Raw genomic sequence first — 19367 nt, forward strand, 5'->3', positions numbered from 1 at the left:
CTTTCTCACCTCTAGAGAACGGCCGGTCGTGCCCCGCCCTCCGCCCCGCCCCCCTATTGCTATTTCCCTCAGCCCCACCCTGGTCACCACCTCTGGTTCCCATTCTGGAGGCTCTACAGGTACTTGTTCAGGCTGTTACCCCAACGTCCTGGAGTGGGTTACCCCAAAGCTAGATGTCCTTGTGGAAATCTCTACCTCACCTCAGTCTCCCCAGCTGTGAAATGGAGTCAAGAGCAACTTCATCTAAGCATTTGGAGGCTTAACTGAGAAAGTAAGTCTTTAAGTATGCACGGTCCCTCGGCAGAGGTTTGGAGGATGAAGGGCATTCTGTGTCACGGACAGCTTCACAGATGTTTAAAATGTCTGCTGCTCTTCAGTCATGTGCTCTTGAGCAAGGCACTTCTACCATCACGGCCTGTTTCCTTATAGAAAGCAGAAGTGAGCAGTTGAGATGGCTCAGTGGGAAAAGGCGCTTGACAAGTCTCAGGACCCGAGTGTGTTGCCCAGGATCGTGGCAGAAAGGGAAAAGTCTCAAAGTTGTCCTCTAATCTACACACACACACACACACACACACACACACACACACACACACACACACAAAAGATCGCTACCCCCACACACACAAATAAAACTAAATGCAACAAAGTTTTTTTTTTTTTTTTTTTTTTTAAGCAGAAAATATATGAGTTCTACAGGGAAGGTAGAGATAAACTGGACAAGCCTCACCCTGCCCGTTTTGGTGGACTGCAGGGGGAGGAGGCATGTAGGTAAGTCTTAGATTGGTGGGCTATGAAACAAGGATACTCTTGGATCCTGCCAGTCGGGAGCTCTCCTTCCTCAGAATCCAGAAAACAATGGGGCTTTCCTAGGCCAGCGCTCAACACAGTACTTTGTAATAATTCCTTAATGTGTCTGCAGCTAAGCCCAGCTGGGTTAGATCCTTAGAAGCAATTCAGAATAGAATTAAAAATATGGTGACTCCACATCCTATAGACCATGAAATAAGTGTCTGGAAGTAAAGTGCTAGGATTACTCATGAAAAAAATATCGCTTTGAAACAGTAAAGTTATAAGTGTATTGTTATTATTGTAAGTAGCCCTACTTATTGGGCACACCGTAGGTTACCCACAAAACCTACACCCAGTGAAGATGGGAAGCATATTGTATTTGTCTTGGAACTCCCAGTGCCCAGAGCAGCACTGAGACTTGGAAAATACTTCCCATAATTACAGTGAGTAGATGGGTGGATGTACGAATGTGTCATCAACTTTTATGATGCCATGCAGAACAAACTGAGTGACAAATAGAAGGAAGGGCAGGGGACTTCCTTCAGAGCCGGAGGAAAAGGCAGCTCATTTGGATAGGGTAGGCTGAAACTCGGGGAGGGTTCCAAAGAGGAGAGAACCTGTTGGTGTGGTCCCTTCCTTATCATGACCTAACTGGATGTCTGTTTACTGATTTATTGATCTCTTGGTGTGTGCTGGCAACTATGCCAGTGTTCGGCGTATATTATATCTATTCCATGAGATGGTTCTGACCGATTCCATAAATTCCAAAACCTTTTGCTAGCGAGTGGTAGAGAGAGGATTCAATCCCATTTCTTTTATTGGCTAGTGCTATGGCCAATGCAGTTTGATTCTTTCATCTTCAGGGTTATTAAGGTGCTGTTGAACTTGAGGGAGGCTTGAATTCTTCTATTCCATGCTTCTGTTTTGATGTCCTAAAATGCTGGAGGAGTCTGCACTGAATACATTTTGACGCCCCAGTTCTTAGTCAGGCTGCTGATTCTATTCTACTCATGAGTTTTATCCCTCCAACAAGCTCCTTCAGGTTAAGATAAGCATATCCGTGTCTAATTCCTCTATGACAGCGAGCCTAGTGATGCTAAGTGCTGTCACTGTCTCTCACTTTTGAAATTACCTTTGTAGACATGCCTCACTAGGAAAGCATGAATGCGTGTGCATGCTCCTGAAACTGCCTGGGCTTGAATCACAGCTTCTGTCTTAAGTAGTTCTGCAATCTTGAACAGGCTGCTTTGTCTTTGTCCTTCAGTTCTCTCATCTATAAATAGGACACCAAATGATACTTACTTCCAGTACCGTTGAGAGAATTAAATGAACTAGTGTGTGTGTGTGTGTGAAGTGCTTACAGGTCAGCTTGGTACACTTTAGGCTTTCTTATTAAAATTGCCATGCTCCTCCTCAGGAACAGGATTGGGAGAACACTGAATGGGACCAGCTGGGTGCTGTTGTGTAAAGTGGGAAGGATAGAGAGCCAGCAAGCCTGCCTTCTAGTTTACACTTTCTCTGTGCAGTAAATTCCCAAAGTGCCAGTTATTGTCATGTAGATCTGAAGTTTGGAGCCTAAGGTCAAGATCTTAGCAGGCTTGGTTTCTTCTGAGGCTGGTCTCGTCAGTTTTCAGATTCTTATGTTCTCTATGTACCTTCATGTGACCTCCTTTTCCTTTGCATGTATTTGTACACTAATTTCTTCTTCTTGTATGGACAGGAGTTAAATCAAATAAGAGCCCACCCTGGTCATATTTTACCATTATTACCTTACATTAAAAAAAAAAACCCTATGGACAAATACAGTTACATTCTGAAGCACTGGAGTGCTGTGGGACGGTCTGTATGTCAAATTGCTCTGATTGGTCAATAAATAAAACACTGATTGGCCAGTGGCCAGGCAGGAAGTAGGTGGGACAAGGAGAGAGGAGAATTCTGGGAAGTGGAAGGCTGAGGCGGAGAGACACTGCAGCCGCCGCCATGATCAGCAGCATGTGAAGACGCCGGTAAGCCACCAGCCACGTGGCAAGGTATAGATTTATGGAAATGGATTAATTTAAGCTATAAGAACAGTTAGCAAGAAGCCTGCCACGGCCATACAGTTTGTAAGCAATATAAGTCTCTGTGTTTACTTGGTTGAGTCTGAGCGGCTGTGGGACTGGCGGGTGACAAAGATTTGTCCGGACTGTGGGCAAGGCAGGAAAACTCTAGCTACAAATGGCGCCCAACGAGAGGGCAAGAGTTTCCACCTAAAACCTGAGAAAAGATTCTAAAACGGAGCTAAAAACAGTTCCTAATTGTCTCTCTCAAATGAGCAGCAGCTGCCGGTTTGAGTTCCTGGCGGGTTCCTGGCGTGTGCACTTAACCTGCAGTATGGCGGGAATGAGGCCTCTGCAAGTGGCACATTAAGCTGCGTGGTGGATTTAGCCTTTGCTAGTACAAAACAAAAAAAGAGGTTTCTGGGCTACATGCTGCTTTGATAAAAGCATAGACCCAGGAGGGCTCCCAGAGCTGGCGGTAAACGTACCACCGCCATGTTGGGAAGCTGAAGTGGGAGGAGCCAGCAGCCACAGCACCGTTTCAGGCTTAGAAGGCTGCAGTTTAAAGCAATAGGCTCAAGGCAATATAAAACATAAGCCACATAGAGATGGCTACCACACAGAGAATCTGGATTATGTTCTCTTTGATATTCGTAACTGAAGAGAAACATTTGATTGCAAAAGCTGTTGAGTTATACCAAAATGTGTATTTTAAAGGTACCTTAACTTCAAAATTTGGATGTAAGGATATGTTGCTTTGGAAAGGAGGCTCTGCTCTTGTTTCCACAGAAAGCCAGAGGCTATGGATTTGTTCCAGATTAAGATACATCAGGTTTGACCAGCCAAGACCACCTGAAAGGTCTCCGATGACACCATGGCCCAGATGATCCAACATCCAGAATCGTTTCAAGGCAACTGGCTCAGATGATACAGCCTCACGGACTACTCCATGATCCTAAAATTTTCTTTGTGTCCCCATAAGATACAGCGCCCCCCTCCAGCAGGAAGTAGTAAGAGAAGCTACGCCCAAATTCCCAAATATACCAAGCTGACTTTGGAGATGTGTAAAAGTTAAAACCTTCCTTTAAAAAAAAGAAAGGGGAAGTGCTGTGGGATGGTCTGTATGTCAAATTGCTCTGATTGGTCAATAAATAAAACACTGATTGGCCAGTGGCCAGGCAGGAAGTAGGTGGGACAAGGAGAGAGGAGAATTCTGGGAAGTGGAAGGCTGAGGCGGAGAGACACTGCAGCCGCCGCCATGATCAGCAGCATGTGAAGACGCCGGTAAGCCACCAGCCACGTGGCAAGGTATAGATTTATGGAAATGGATTAATTTAAGCTATAAGAACAGTTAGCAAGAAGCCTGCCACGGCCATACAGTTTGTAAGCATTATAAGTCTCTGTGTTTACTTGGTTGAGTCTGAGCTGCTGTGGGACTGGCGGGTGACAAAGATTTGTCCGGACTGTGGGCAAGGCAGGAAAACTCTAGCTACACTGGAGTTTAAGATTTTAGTATATAGTTGGGCGGTGGTGGTGAACACCTTTAATCCCAGCACTCGGGAGGCAGAGGCAAGCGGATCTCTGTGAGTTCAAGGCCAGCCTGGTCTACAGAGTGAGATCCAGGAAAGGCGCAAAGCTACACAGAGAAACCCTGTCTCGAAAAACCAAAAAAAAAAAAAAAAAAAAAAAAAAAGATTTCAGTATGTGGAGGAAGAAAGGCAGAGCATTTTTCTGCCCATAACACTGTGCGATTCTGAGCAAACCATTTCCCCTTTTTGTTAAATGTCCTCATATGTAAATCTGCATGGCAGCTGAGGTTGAAAGTACTCTTTTTTTAAAAATGGTTTCCTTTAGCTTTGATCTTATAACTTTCCTAAGCAAGATTATACATTTTCTCTCTCTAATAGTCTTCCATAGGTAGCACTATCCTCATCCTATAACCACATATTAACTTTCTCCTACATACCAAACATTGCTCAGCCTTGGGGAGGCATTTGAGCAACCAAGAGACCTGTTCCCTTGATTCCTGTGGCTTACTGTCTAGCACAAGAGGAAGGCTCTACAGCCAACTCACCAGTACTCCCCTCTTAGGGTTGTTGTAGCTGTTGTTGAGGAGATCATTATTTTTCTTCAGGGTCATGAGCTGTTGGCGAACATCATCTCCCCCCCCCCCCTCCATCCATCCTGCTTTGTACATATGGCAAGCAATGAAACATAACTAGAAGTGTCCAAACACATAAACAAATAAACAGCCACAATGTAAAAACGTGGTCTGTAAGGATGACATCAAAAGTGGCTCAGATCCACAAATCATGCTAAGTGCTGATTTCACAATGTTGAGAAATTTTGAGTATTTCATATTAGGATTTTGTACTGGCTGGTTTTGAGGGTCAACTTGACAAGCTAGAGTCAATTAGTGTTAATGGGGAGGGCCCAGCCCATAGTGGGCGATGCCACCCCTGGGGAGGTGGTCCTGGTTCTATAAGAAAGCAGGCTAGGTGAGCCAATAAGCAGCACCCTTCCATGGTCGCTGCATCAGCTCCTGCCTCCAGGTCCCTTCCCTGCTTGAGTTCCTGTTCTGACTTCCTTTGGTGATGATAGCAGTGCTGAAGTGTAAGCCAAACAAACCCTTTCCTCCCCAACTTGCTTTATGGTCACGGTGTTTTTGTCACAGCAATAGAATCCCTAACTAAGACAGATTTCCTAATGTCTGCTGTCACAGTATGGGTGACAACTGACTTTGTTCTGCCTAAACTTTGATTCTGGACTCATTTCTTCCTCTTTCTGGAAAGGATATGAGCATGTGTTGAGCAGGGTGCTGTGACTGTTATCTTTATGATAGTGGCACAAAAATGGTTCTTTGGAATGCCAAAACAAAGCAAACAAACATTGATAACAATAAAAACAACACAGCCCACGTATTCATCTGTGGAGAGCTTCTCACACGGACCAGGTAGGAAATGCTAACACTCCATGCTACAGGCTGGAGGCTAGATCCGGAGGAGTGCTGGCTGAGATAAGTGTTGGCTGAGATTCTGATTTGTCCGTGGTACAAGCTAAAACACCGTTAGAGGTTGAAAGTCGTGGACAAGAGTCTCTGCTCTTTGGGTGGCAGCAGATAAATAAAGAGAAGCAGAGATGACACCTGCCAAAGGGAAGAGTTCCAAAAGGCCACAAGACCCCCTCAGCCTGGGAGGCAGGATGCGCTGCAGAGTTTCCTTCAGAGAGCCATGGAACCTGCTCAGATGTCTTCCTCCAATCCTTTGTCTTCTGCCTAGGCAGAAGTTCTTACTCATGAAAAGTTAAAAACCTCTCATTTCATATGTAAAACATCAAGATCTAGTCATGAGATGTGAGCTATTTTAAGTAACACCACGAATGTGTGCTGAGTCAGAAGCCCATGTGTGGTTTATATTTTACATGCTAGATTTACCGGAATCATGTATATGTGTGTGTGTGTGTGTGTGTGTGTGTGTGTGTGTGTGTGTGTGTATCAGAGACAGAGTCGGCTGGGAGGGGAATAACAGACACAATGTATTCTGCTATTTATTTTTTCTTGTTATGATTTTGAGTCTTAGTCATCTGCAGTCACATTTTAGTATGTACTTTTAAAGGATTTTTTTTCTAGCTGTATCCAAATTTTAACAACGATACCTAGGTTTGGGTATTAAATCTCCCTTGACTGATGGAGCTATGGTAAGGCTCCCATCTTTACCTTCCAAATGCACGATCATCACTGAGCATTTGTTTGCATACCCAGCTTCTCAGCCTTGCTGTTCCTCAAAGACACTTAAATATCCCCTCCTTGGGAGTGACCTTTCTGGATTCAAAGACAGGTTAGGATGCCCCATCAAGTATATCAATAACCTTCTAACGCTTCTATCACAGCCACCACGGAGCAGTATGGCTACATTGAATTCACATTTAAAACATCTATGATTCTTACACACCATGAGCAGTTTTGTGAACACAGAACCTGACTTGTCTTAACACAAACTTATTCCCAACACAGAACACAGTACAGGGCCCATGAGAGCTGCTCAAACTTCAGCTGTTGAGTGCAAAAATCAACTAGATAGCAGTCATCTTCATTTATATCTCTGGCAGCTAGCACAACTCCCAAGTACTCAAAAACATTGATCTACATTAAAGAATCTTATCTCTGGCTCTATACAGTTTACAAACTAATTCACTCCTACTTAGGTTTAGGCTCCAACAAGACTATGGAACAGGTAGAGCAGGGATCAGCAGCTCCCTCCCCACCATGGACTTAGAGTTGTTATGTGCCTCAGAGGGATAAGCAGTTGTCCAAGAGCATCAAGCAAAATAATATCAAAGAGCTAAGGCCAAGAATACCCAATGGTTTGGGTAGCACAGTTTTCTGCTTGTGGCTTTGGCACCACAGTCACTAGGGAGCATTAAGATCAGAATCCAGGAATTAGCTCCAAGTTCAGACCCTTTCAAAACTTTATCCGGTTGCTTTAAGTGTCATTCTCAAGCTCCCAGCTACTCTGGAGAATCAAGGTGAGACATGGGTTACAGAGCCCACTCTTTGCTTCACTCTAGAAAGGCCCTACACTCTGAGTTTCTGTGTTCCAATTGCTAAAGTGGGAATAGTAATAGTACCCGCTTCACAGAGGGTAAAGTGAAAACAATATACACTCTTCTAGAACATGGGGGCAGCTCTGACTTTGTAGCATTTCATGGGCCCACGATCTACTCCTTGTTTGTCACTAAATCTATGCATCTTTATTCAGACTCTTCAAAGAGAGAAGCAACTTTGTAGTTATTTATTCAGTGACTCTGAGATCTCTAGTTACTTATCCATCTTGTCTACACAGCTGGGGTATCTTGTTTCTGCCAGGATCTCCGAGGGCTTTAGGTAGGAACAATTTCCAGGAAAGGGAACCTACAGTACATGAAATTTGAAGCATTAAAATGTCATCCTCCTCTCCCCTCAGATCCAAACACATTCAGGACAATTTGTCAATGTTCTAGGGCCACTAGAGAAAAATAATACATTAGGTGACTTAAAAGAACATATAATCATTACTTCACAGTTCTATAGACTAGAAGTCCTAAATTAAAATGTGAACAGGGCTATGGTCTCTCTGAAGTTCTAGGGCAGGAGCCCCCTTGCCCCTTTCTCATGTCCGGTGGTCACTGGCAATCCTTGAATGCTATGTCTGTAGGTGTATCCTTTCAACTCCTGCTTCTTCATGCCATTCACCCCATTTTTCTGTCTCTACACTGTTCTTCCATTCTTATAAGGTTGGGGGTCACTGGTTTAGGTCCCACCCTTACACAATGTGAACTTGTCCTTACTTGATTATTTCTATAAAACCCCATTTCCAAATATAGTCATATTCACAGGTGCCAGGAGGTAAGACTTGAACATCTGTTTTTGGAGGACACAATTCAACCCACAACAGAAAGTGAGGAAAGGAAGTGAGATCTCACCCAATTCATATCTATCTGAGAGGTTCTGAAATAGCGTCATGTTTGATGTTTGGAGAAGTGAGACATGAGCTAGAAATCAGTCTGAGATGAGAAGTACTTTCTAGAGACAGAGGCAAAGAGAATGGGATAATGAAGAGCTTTGGATACCTGGGAGACAGTAAAGGCCACTGGGATCCTGGGGGTAGGGTAGGAAACAAAAATATCAGGAAATTGGGAGAAAATGGATTCTTGGCCAAGCAGCTACTATGTGACTCATAAGAATCCAGAGTAAACTTCTCACACCATCTAAGAGAGCAGAGAAATAGTAAGTTCTCAGAGGGAAGAGAGCAAAATGGAGAAGGGAAGAATGAATGAGAGAGAGGAGGAAGAGAAAGATTGGGAGGGGGGAAGAGTTAATTGGGGCCTGGATGACCACTGCCTCTGTCCCACAGCTCAGCACTCTGGCAGTGTGCTTGTCTCACTGTATTGTGTCTATCACTGCCTCCAATCTGTGACTGGCAGAGCCTGGGTCTCAATAAATGCTTACTGAGTGAAGGGGGTAAAAATGGCCAGGAACTCTATCCTAAAGATATGATTAAAGAGGCACCGTGGGGGGGGGGGGAGAAGAAGCTAGAAGTCAATCCAGAGCTCCAAATTCAGCTAGCCACATGACTCACTTTCAAATTCGGCATAGGTCCTTGCCCCCTCAGGGTGGAGTTAGGAGAATAGTTCACCTTCCCCTTTCTTCAGGGAGCTGCGGACCTCTGGTGGAGGAAGCCCATTGGACAGGTGCTAGCACCAGGCATATGGAGAACTCAGATGTCTGGGAGCTTCATATAACAGAACCACGAAGAGCTCATGGGGTTAATATGTCCCCAGGGGAGAGTGGTTCAGAAACACATTGTGTCCCTGGGTGACTTGAAGGCACTTGAGGCCAAGCTTCCAGTTGTGATTAGAGACAGGCCACTTCACAGACCCACAGAGTGCCTTTTCCTAGGTCAGTTTCCTTCTCTGTTGGTGATGTAGCAGTTGAACCAGGTGATGGAGCTGTGTGGGGCAGGTGAAGGAACACTGGGCAAGATTCCCAATGTCCTTTAAGTCTACACAGTCATCACTGACACACTGCTTCAGACAAGACAGTCAGTCTCTGGTCAAGTTTCCTGTCCTGTCAAATGGATCTGTGGATGCAGCATACCTGAGCACACTTTGGAACGTGGTGCCATGGGAAATCTGCCTGTGTTGCTCATGTTAGGGGACAGACAAGAAAAAAGAATTATCAGCTATAAGGCCAAGATCCCAGCCCTAAACACCTGTGGATACCTAGGGAGACTGTCGGCTGTGGAGGACAAGCTGGAGTCCTGCTTCCAAAAGAGGGAAACTTCCATGATGCTACTTTGTGCAGAGCCTGGGGTGAGGGACTTATGAGTATGGCAGAGGGAGACAGAAGGAAGTGCCCATGGGACACCCCCTAAAGCCTGGGCATTCTACCCTCACTTCCTTTAGGTAACTCACTTATACTATGAGGAAGGATATTAAAATTGGTGAAAATATTCCCCAAAAAAGTAGTTACCTTAAAAATGTATACAAATGGAGTATTCTCATAATAAACATGACGCTAAGAATTCTGGGAAGTCTGGGGTAGATTAGAACAGTTACAGGTACATAGATGTTTTCAAAAATCATCAACACAAAATTGATAATTTTTTAAACAATAGGTAATTTTGATTTACATATTTATTTATTGTTTAATTAATTAATTAATTAATTGGGGTAATGTACCAGCTGGGATTGACCCAGATTTTACACCAGACTTCCAAGGACTCTAAAACTTCAGGGAATGGAGTAGGCAGAACACAGGAATTTCTGTGGCCAACGTGATACCTCAGTGGGTAGTCCCGCCCACCAAGCCTGAAAACTTGATTCAGTCCCCAGAAACTACATGGTGGAAGGAAAGAACTGACTCCTGAAAGTTGCTCTTTGATTTCCAAACGTGTACTGTGGCATGTTCATGTCTCCCCACCCCCTGAAATCAGTCAATCAAGAAATGTGTAAAAAAAGGAGAAAAATTCATAGTCCTATGGTCATTTAAAGTCTTGTGCCCAGATCCTGCAAGGTGGTTCAGTAGGTAAAGGTGCTTGCTGTGCAAGGTTGATGATTTGAGTTCAACCCCCTGGGTCCATGTAAATGCAGAAAAAAGAAAAAAAAAGAAGCAACTCCACAAAGTTGCACTCTGACCTCTACACACACACACACACACACACACACACACACACACACACACCCCACACTCATGTTCATTTAATAATAAATTTTTAAAATATGCTAAAAGTTCTCTACTCTGTGTGTTCTCCGAGGCAGGATTATTTCACTCTGTCACATCCGATAAAAGTTATCTTCATTATCTCCAGCACACCTACAGTAATGTGTGTACACTCTCTATTATCCATAATTTCAGTTCTATTAAGTAGAACTCTATATCACTGTTGGTTCTGTTTGTCTTCACATACATTTTCAGTGACCTTTCTCTCTTACAGTGAAGTCTACTGATAATTGAATGGATGATGACGCCACCTCTTTCCAGTATGTTGACTTCCTAGTTAAACATCTTCAGTCATCTCAGCCATTCTTCAGTTGGTATGGAGACAAAGTGATGGGGATTGCTGATCTGGGAGACAGATGGAGCTAGCTCCTCATCGGGGACTCATGCCCAGTAGCTGAGTCCCCTTAGCCAAGTCACTCAATTTTCACAGGTCTGCTCCTATTCTGTAAGATTTTTAAAAGCCTAAATGAGAGCACCATATGGCATGGTATGATACTTGGGGATGAGTGCTTTAGGTTATGGATGGTACCAGAATCATGATTGGGTTAAGGATATGTTATCTAAAATTACTACTTTTTCAGGACAATTATACATTAAAAAGAAATGTTATTGAAATTTCTGTGAATTAAAAAAAAAGTTGGGGCTAGTGTGACCTGGGCAGGATGAGTGACCAGAAGGATACTAGAATTACAATATCACAATGAGGAAGCACCAGTCATGGAGGTCCAAAGGAATCTGCAAAATGAGAATGTCAAGGCCTCCTTTCTGGTGACTGGCATTGTGGGAACAAATTATGTGGTATCTGTGAAAGTGCTTTGCAGAATAAACACTCCCCTTATTCCCAGCTTGCTGGAGTTTCCCCACATTCAACTTCATATTCTGTATTATAGACACATATATACTCCACATTGTGAAGAGGAATCCACATGTACATGTGATTTCTAATCTGGTATACACTGTTACAGGTTGGATTTTTCTGAATTAACTTCCTCCAAGTCTAGGTGCTCCAGGAGGAGTACAGGGTCCATACCAGCAGAAAGTAACTTGATTCTTACTTTCCAGAATTGCCCAAGACTAACATCTACAGAAGGAGGAATGGAGAAAGATGTAACTAGAGAAGCAGAGACATCAAAAGCCTCAGAAAGACAGCTGATCACCTGACCAGCTCTCAAATGATGAATTGCCTTAGCTCTCTGCCCTTAACATAACCTTTCAGCGAGAGATTAGACAGAGGCCCGTGTCTAGGATGTGAACCCACTTTTTCTTATATTGCTACTTTCTGAATAAAGCACTAAAGATTCAGTTCTCATCTCTGCTCATTGGCATCTGGGTGACAAGCAGCAGTGAACTCTGGTACTCTGGTGATATGATCATAATTTGTCAATGTGTCTGTTTCTTCCTGCAGGCTGTAAGTCATTCTGTTGGGAAAATGTTGATTCTGTCTATCAGCTCTCCCCTTCTATGGAAAAGGGTCCTCCTGTTCTCACTCAGTACATGCCTGTTGTGAGCACTGGGTCCATGAGCCAGACCTGACTGACCAGTGAGGGGTCTCCATGTCTTTGTCACCAAAGCAAAGTCCTGCCACTTTACTAACACTGAAGACTCTTGAAAAGATAAGTTTCTTTCTTTTGAATTATGAATTTTAAGAATACAAGCTTGGACCAAAATTTATTTAGCCAGTATATTTTGAGGAACTAAATATTATCATGGTTGTGAGTACTTCATCATATCAATGTATACCTCTTTAGATATTTTCAACCCAGTGAATTCAACACAGGTCAGTGGTTATGTGGAGTTAGAAGGACTGAGGGGAAAACTGAGACTAGGTTGATCCTCAGCTTAGTAACTGCTGGGGAGGCTTTCACCCCTAAGGCTGGAGATGACAGGTTGGAAGCTGTGTTAGCGGGTCCTGAATCTCAGGAGAGGGAGTCTGGGCTGGACTATGGTGATAAATTTCTTAGTCAAATACCAACCGAAATACTGTTATAAGGTTATTTTTAAGATGTACATAGCATTTAAAACCAGTCAACTTTAGGCATTTCACCATATGTAGTGTGGATAGGCTTCATCTAATAGTTGAAGGACTTGAGAGAGAAGATTGAGGTTCCCCCACCCAAACAGAACAGATTTCCTCCTCTTCAGCTAGCAATATAGAAATTCTAACTTTTGGATTCAAGACTGCGACATCAGTTCTTTTCCAGATCTCTTTCCAGCCTGCTGACTTGTGTCTTTCAGATTTGTCATTCCAAAACTGTGTGAGCCAATTCCTTAAAAACCTACAAACCATGTACTCATGAACCAATGTATGTATCTCTATTAACTGTCTACTTACCTTTCACCTTCCTGTTTATCATTTATGTGTTTATAGATTAATCATCTATCATTTATCCAGTCTTTCCTATTGGGTCTTTTTCCCTGGAGAATCATGACTATTTCAGAGCAGGGGGAGAAGCAGAGTAGAAATAGGGTTCCAGCCAAAGCTCTCAAGGCATTAAAAAAAAATCATGGAGAGCTTGATGGTGAAACTATACTGAGAAGTTTTCTCTGCTTGAGACAAAAGAGTAGGCCTCTGCAGAGGTGGATCCGTTGGCCTCTGGGCAGTCTTCTGCAGAAGGATGTTGGTACACACAGACTTGGTCATGTGAACTCTTTCTCTCATGTTCACATGTGGGCACCTATGTAGAGGTTGGAGATCAACCCTAAATACTGTTTCTCAGGTGCCACCCACCTTCTCTTTTGAGCCAGGGTCTCTTCATTGACTTGGCTATCACAGAGCAGGCTGAGCTGGCTGGTGTGAACCCCAGTGACCCACCTGTCTCCAGCTCCCCAGGACTGATGTTACAAGCATGAACAGCCACACCTGGCTTTTTAATGTAGGCTCTGGGGGATTGAAAGTTCTTCCTGTTTACAGAACAAGCACAGAGCCAACTGATCAATCCCTGTAGCTTGCTCTCTATTTTTAAACGGTGGTATTTTCATTCCAGAATGTTAACAAATACTTCAGGGAGAAAAACAAACCAGAATGACATAGAATGCCTTCATCATCTATTGACAAATTGGAAGGCACTTCTTAGAAAACAAGCTTCAGGTCTTACCTGAAGGACACGAGATCCAACTGAAGGTTCTGGCCAGCTAACACACCAAGTGACCTTTAAAAAAGTGTATGCCTACTTTGAGCTTTACTTGCTGGATAGTCTAGAGAGCTAGCCAAGGAAGTAACTTACTGTGTTCATTGCACTTCTCACACTTCAGCCCCCACACCCCTGCCCTTTACTACCAGGTAAGTGACACTTCCCCTCCAAGTTCCCTGTTGGTCCCTGGAAGCCACAGCTTTCTTTCTGTTCCCCTTCAGGGTTCCAAATGCCTCTTTATTATTGCATTATCACACAAGAGCCTTCACTCTGAGGTGAATAGCCACCTGTTTTCCCCCAGGACTCAGAGTCTTCCTGGCAAGCTAGTACATTAGTTTGCTTCTCTGTTGTTGTGATAAGTACCATGAGCATAAAGCAACTTGGGGAAGGGAGGGTTTATTTTATCTTGACGATGGAGCCATCTCTCCAGCCTCTTATTTTATCTTATAGCTTATAGTTCATCATGGAGAGAAGTCAGAGTGGGAGCTAGGGACAGGAACTGAAGCAGACACCATGGAGGAATGCTGCTTATTGGCCTGCTCTCCATAGCTCACTCAGCTTTTTTTTCTGTTAATTTTTTTTATTTAAGAAAATTTTCCTCGAATTGAAGACCCTGACATTAATCCACACACCTATGAACATATGATTTTTGACAAAGAAGCCAAAACTGTATCATTGAAAAAAGAAAGCATCTTCAACAAATGGTGCTGGCATAACTGGATGTCAACATGCAGAAGATTGCAAATAGATCCATATCTGTCTCCATGCACAAAACTCAAGTCCAAGTGGATCAAAGACCTCAACATAAATCCAGTTACACTGAACTTGATAGAAGAGAAAGTAGGAAGCAATCTTGAATGCATTGGCACAGGAGACCACTTCCTAAATATAACACCAGTAGCACAGACACTGAGAGCAACAATTAATAAATGGGACCTCCTGAAACCAAGAAGCTTTTGTAGAGCAAAGGACATGGTCAATAAGACAAAATGGCAGTCTACAGAATGGGAAAAGAACTTCACCAACCTCACATCTGACAGAGGGCTGATCTCCAAAATATATAAAGAACTCAAAAAGCTAGACTTCAAAATACTGAACAATCCAATTAAAAAATGGGCTACAGCGCTTAACAGAGAATTCTCAACAGAAGAATCTCAAATGTCTGAAGGACATTTAAAGAATTGCCCAACATCCTTAGTCATCAGGAAAATGCAAATCAAAACAACTCTGAGATACCATCTTACACCTGTCAGAATGGCTAAGATCAAAAACACTGAAGACAGCTTGGAGAGGATGTGGAGCAAGGGGAATACTCCTCCACTGTTGGTAGGAATGCAGACTTTTACAGCCATTCTGGAAATCAGTATGGCGGTTTCTCAGAAAATTGGGAATAAGTCTTCCTCAAGACCTACCTATACCACTCTTGGGCATATACCCAAAGAAACAAGGACACATGCTCAACTATGTTCATATCAGCACTATTCGTAATAGCAATAACCTGGAAACAACTTAGATGCCCCTCAACTGAAGAATGGATAAAGAAAATGTGGCACATATACACAATGGAGTACTATTCAGCAGTAAAAAACAATGATATCAAGAAATTTGCAGTCAAATGGATGGAACTAGAAAATATCATCCTGAGTGAGGTAACCCAGACTCAGAAGGACAAACATAGTATGTACTCATTCATAAGTGGATACCAGATGTGAAGGAAGGGATGGCCAGACTGCAACCCACAACTCCAGAGAGGCTAGCTAACAGGGAAAGACCCTAGGAGGGACACATGGACGACCCAGCGAAGGAGAAGTGGATGAGATCTACATGAGCGGACTGGCTAGGGGCGGGGGGTGGCAGAGGGCGAGGAGTGGGGAATGAGAACATAGGGAAATGGGAGGGTCGAGCTGGAACAGGGACAGAATGGGAGGGCAGGGAGGAAGATACCATGATAGATGAGGACATCATGGGAAAAGGAAAAGGAGGCAGGGTGCTGGGGAGGCTCTCAGGAACCCATAAGGATAACACCACCTTGGACTGCTGGCAGTGATTCAGAGGGTGCCTGGACTGGTCTACTCTGGTGACCGGTCTAGTGAATACCCTAACTATCATCATAGAGACAGATGCAGAGATACACGGCCGCACTGGGAATCCAATCTATGAGAGAGAGGAGGGATTCTGCAGGCAGGGAATGTCGAGATCATGATGGGAAGAAGTGTGGAGATGACTGGCCACACCATTGGAGGCCCACGAACTGTAGACTGGTGGCTGTGAAGCCCCCACGGGACTGGACTAGGGCCTCTGGATACAGAAGATGGTTGTTTGGCTCAAACTGTTTGGGGAACACCCAGGCAGGGGGATCGGGATCCATCCCTGGTGCATGGGCAGGCTTTTGGGAATCCAGTACCTGTGGTGTGGCACCTTGCACAGCCTTGGTACAGTGGGAAGGGGCTTGGACCTCCCTAGGCTCAGTGTGCCAGGCTCTGCTGACTCCCCATGGGAGACCTTGATTTGGGGGATGTGGGGATGTGGGGTGGCTTGGGAGGGAGGGCTGGGAAATGGGAGGATGGAGGAGGTGGGATCTGTGGGTGGTATGTAGAGTGAGTAGAAATTTTCTTAATAAAGAAAAATGAAAAAAAGAGAGAAAAATAAAATATGGATGCCTGTCAAAAAAAAAAAAGAAAAGAAAAATTTCCACTCATTCTACATATCAACTACAGTTCCCCTTCCCATCCCTCCTCCTACTCCCCCCTGCCAGCTTTCCCCCTCCCCAGCCCACCCTCCATCCTCTCCTCCAAAAGTTGGTGAGGGCTCCCATGGAGAATCAGCAAAGCCTGGTAAATTCAGTTTAGGCATGACCAAGCCCCTCCCCCTGCATCAAGGCTGAACAAGGCCTCCCACCATAGGTAATTGGCTCCAGAAAGCCAGCTCTTGGGCCCCTCAAACAGACCAAGCTACACAACTGTCTCCCATATGCAGAGGATCTAGTCCGGTCCCATGCAGGTTCCACAGCTGTTGGTCTAAAGTTCCTGTCACTCAGTTTTTTTTTTTTTTAATACAGCCCAGGACCACCTGACCAGGAATGGTACCACCCACAGTGGATTGGGCCCTCACATATCAATCATCAATAAAAAAAAGAAATGCCACATAGATTTGACTATGGGCCAATTTGATAGAAGGATTTCCTTTCTTTCTATTGAGGTCCCCTCTTCCCAGATTACCCCCTGCTTGTGTCAAGTTGACAAAAGACAGACCAGCACAAGTGGACTTTCATTGATCAAAGTGGGACACATCATCTTCTGTTTCTTTGCCCTGTCCTGACAGTCCCTGGAGATATGTGCTCCTGTCTTACTCAACCTGGTATTTGTGCATTCCCAGGTCATACACAGTTAAAAGCTCAGTCGTCTTTGGGGTTGTGGAAGTCGGGAAATGATATCTGCTTACCCCCATATGAATTAAAAACCCGTTAAGATAGATGCCCAGAAAAGCCAGGTGGACAGAGTTAGACATTCTGGCTTTATTCCTGACATAAACCTATACAATTGGAAATGGGGCGTAGGTCTTCTGGCCAGTGACTTAATATCTCACCTCTTCAGTTATACATTTAGTCCATTGCAATCGAAACAGGGTGTAGGTCTTCTGGCCAGTGACTTAATATCTCACCTCTTCAGTTATACGTTTAGTCCACTGCAATCGTCACTGCTCCTGGACCGCTGTGACCACCTCATCACCTCCCTGGAATGCAGCAAAAGGAATGCTCCATGGGGACAGACAGATCCCAGAAGGAAGAATGAGAGGCTGAATGAAGTATGCAAAGCTTGCCTCCTAAACTCTCTCACTTTTATATTTGAGATGAGGTAAGAAAGAGAGTGGAGGAGAGGGAAACAGAAATTAGGGAGAAGTGTTACAGGCTTCCTCAACAAGAAAGTATGAAGCCAAGGAGAGGAAAATTACCAGAATTGTTGGAGTAAATGAATGAATCAGCCATGTTTGTCTGGGCTTTTGGGTTGAGGACACAGTCCATCATGGCGGGAAGTCATGGTGACCAGAGCAGGAGATGTGATGAATGCTGGTTTTCAGTTGTCTTGCTCCTTTCCTGCTTTTTATTCAGACCTGGGCCCCTGCCTGTGGGGATGGTGCCACTCACATTTGAGTTGGGTCTTCCCTTAGTTGAATGTCTCTGAAAACACCTTCATCCATGTGTTCAGGAATCGCCTATCGCCTAGGTGATTTCAAATCCAGTCAAGTTGACAGAGAAAATTAATCATTATCGTCGATTAAATAATTAAAAATAACATAAATTTCTTCCTTTAGTTCTAGAGAGCAGTCAGCATCCATGAGTGAAAATCAAGATGTTAGCAAGGCACAAGCCTTCCAAAGACTCTGAAAATCTGCTTTTCCAACATTCTTTGTCTGTTCTTTGGTTCATGGACACACTGATCTCTGTCCCATTCCCATACACCTCCTCCTGTGTGTGTAGAACCTCTTTGCCTGCCTTTTACAAGTGTGCACATGACTGATTTAGGGAGCACTCTCATAATCCAGAATAATAACCCTACCTCAACAGCTCCAGTGTAAGCACAGCTGCAAAGACCCATCTCCTTCCTTTACCATATTAGGAAATGTTCACAGATCCCAGGACTAGGACTAGACTATCTGTCAGAGGTCATGTATTAGACCAGCACTTGCTCTGCCGGCCTCTAGTTCCTCCCACAAGCTTTCTGTAAGCAATGTGCAATAAGAAAAGACCTCGGGCTGGACATCAGGGACCCTGAGTCTTTAGGTCACCAGCATCAGTGGCAGTACTCTCCCTTTTCTGTGCCTCTTGAAGATACGGATAATTGATCACAGAATTTGTGTCTACCCTCTGGTTTTAAACTTAGAACTCTCAACAGGGTCTTCTAGGAAGTTAGTGTGGATTGAAGCCTACCTGACACCTCTCTTTTGAACTCTCTTTCCTCATCTATAAAATGGGAACATTCAATGCATATCTACCTCTTCATACAGTATAAGACCCGAAAATGTAGTAAGTTGGGCAAAGTTTATGAATGCTAAACATAAGCAAACACACACTAAGCTTTCAGTAATGCTAGCTTTAAAATAACATCATCAAGCCTGTAAACTGTGTGCTAACGTCTTGCTTGGCCCACAGTAGCCATCTGGTATGTGTTAATTTGAAGTCAGGGATGCACACTTGCCAAGCATTCAGCCACTACCAACTCTGTCTACTCAAATGGTACGAATCCTTCAAGGGCTAGTAGCTATGTATCCCACTAGATAGTCTTCCTGGGTGTGACAGCAAGTTCATTCTAAGCTCCAGCATCACTTTGCACATCCATTTCAAGCTTCCACAGGATAGACCCAGGGACAAGCCCTTCTCTGTCTCTGCAGATGAATACTGTAAACTCATCTCCAACTTTCCAGGGGTCTCTTTTTTTTTTCTTTTCTTCCTCTGGAGTTGGAAAACTGTCCCTCAACATTTGGTGTCTCAAAATTGCTTAGGTGGGGCTTTTACTGAGAACTGGCTCATAGCTTGCTTCTATTGCAGCCCAGCTTGCTCTGTGATCCTGACACACACTGACCTTAAGCTTTCTTTGCTATAAAACAAAAGTGGATCGAACACCTGTGGTTCCTGGCTTCTGGGGATTTTGG

General features: G+C 44.0%; 1 long non-coding RNA gene across 2 annotated transcripts; it reads left to right on the top strand.

The window, feature by feature from the left end:
* Positions 1-57: 57 nt before the first annotated feature.
* On the top strand, positions 58-11889 carry LOC121829068 (uncharacterized). 2 transcript variants are annotated; one of them, XR_013041915.1, is made up of 4 exons: positions 58-271; positions 677-768; positions 10802-10901; positions 11650-11889. It is a non-coding gene; the product is annotated as an uncharacterized LOC121829068 (long non-coding RNA). The 2 variants fall into 2 exon arrangements; XR_006071853.2 differs by lacking the exon at positions 677-768.
* Positions 11890-19367: the final 7478 nt, after the last annotated feature.

The sequence above is a fragment of the Peromyscus maniculatus genome, chromosome 1, assembly GCF_049852395.1.
Source record: "Peromyscus maniculatus bairdii isolate BWxNUB_F1_BW_parent chromosome 1, HU_Pman_BW_mat_3.1, whole genome shotgun sequence".
Classification (NCBI taxonomy): Eukaryota; Metazoa; Chordata; class Mammalia; order Rodentia; family Cricetidae; genus Peromyscus; species Peromyscus maniculatus.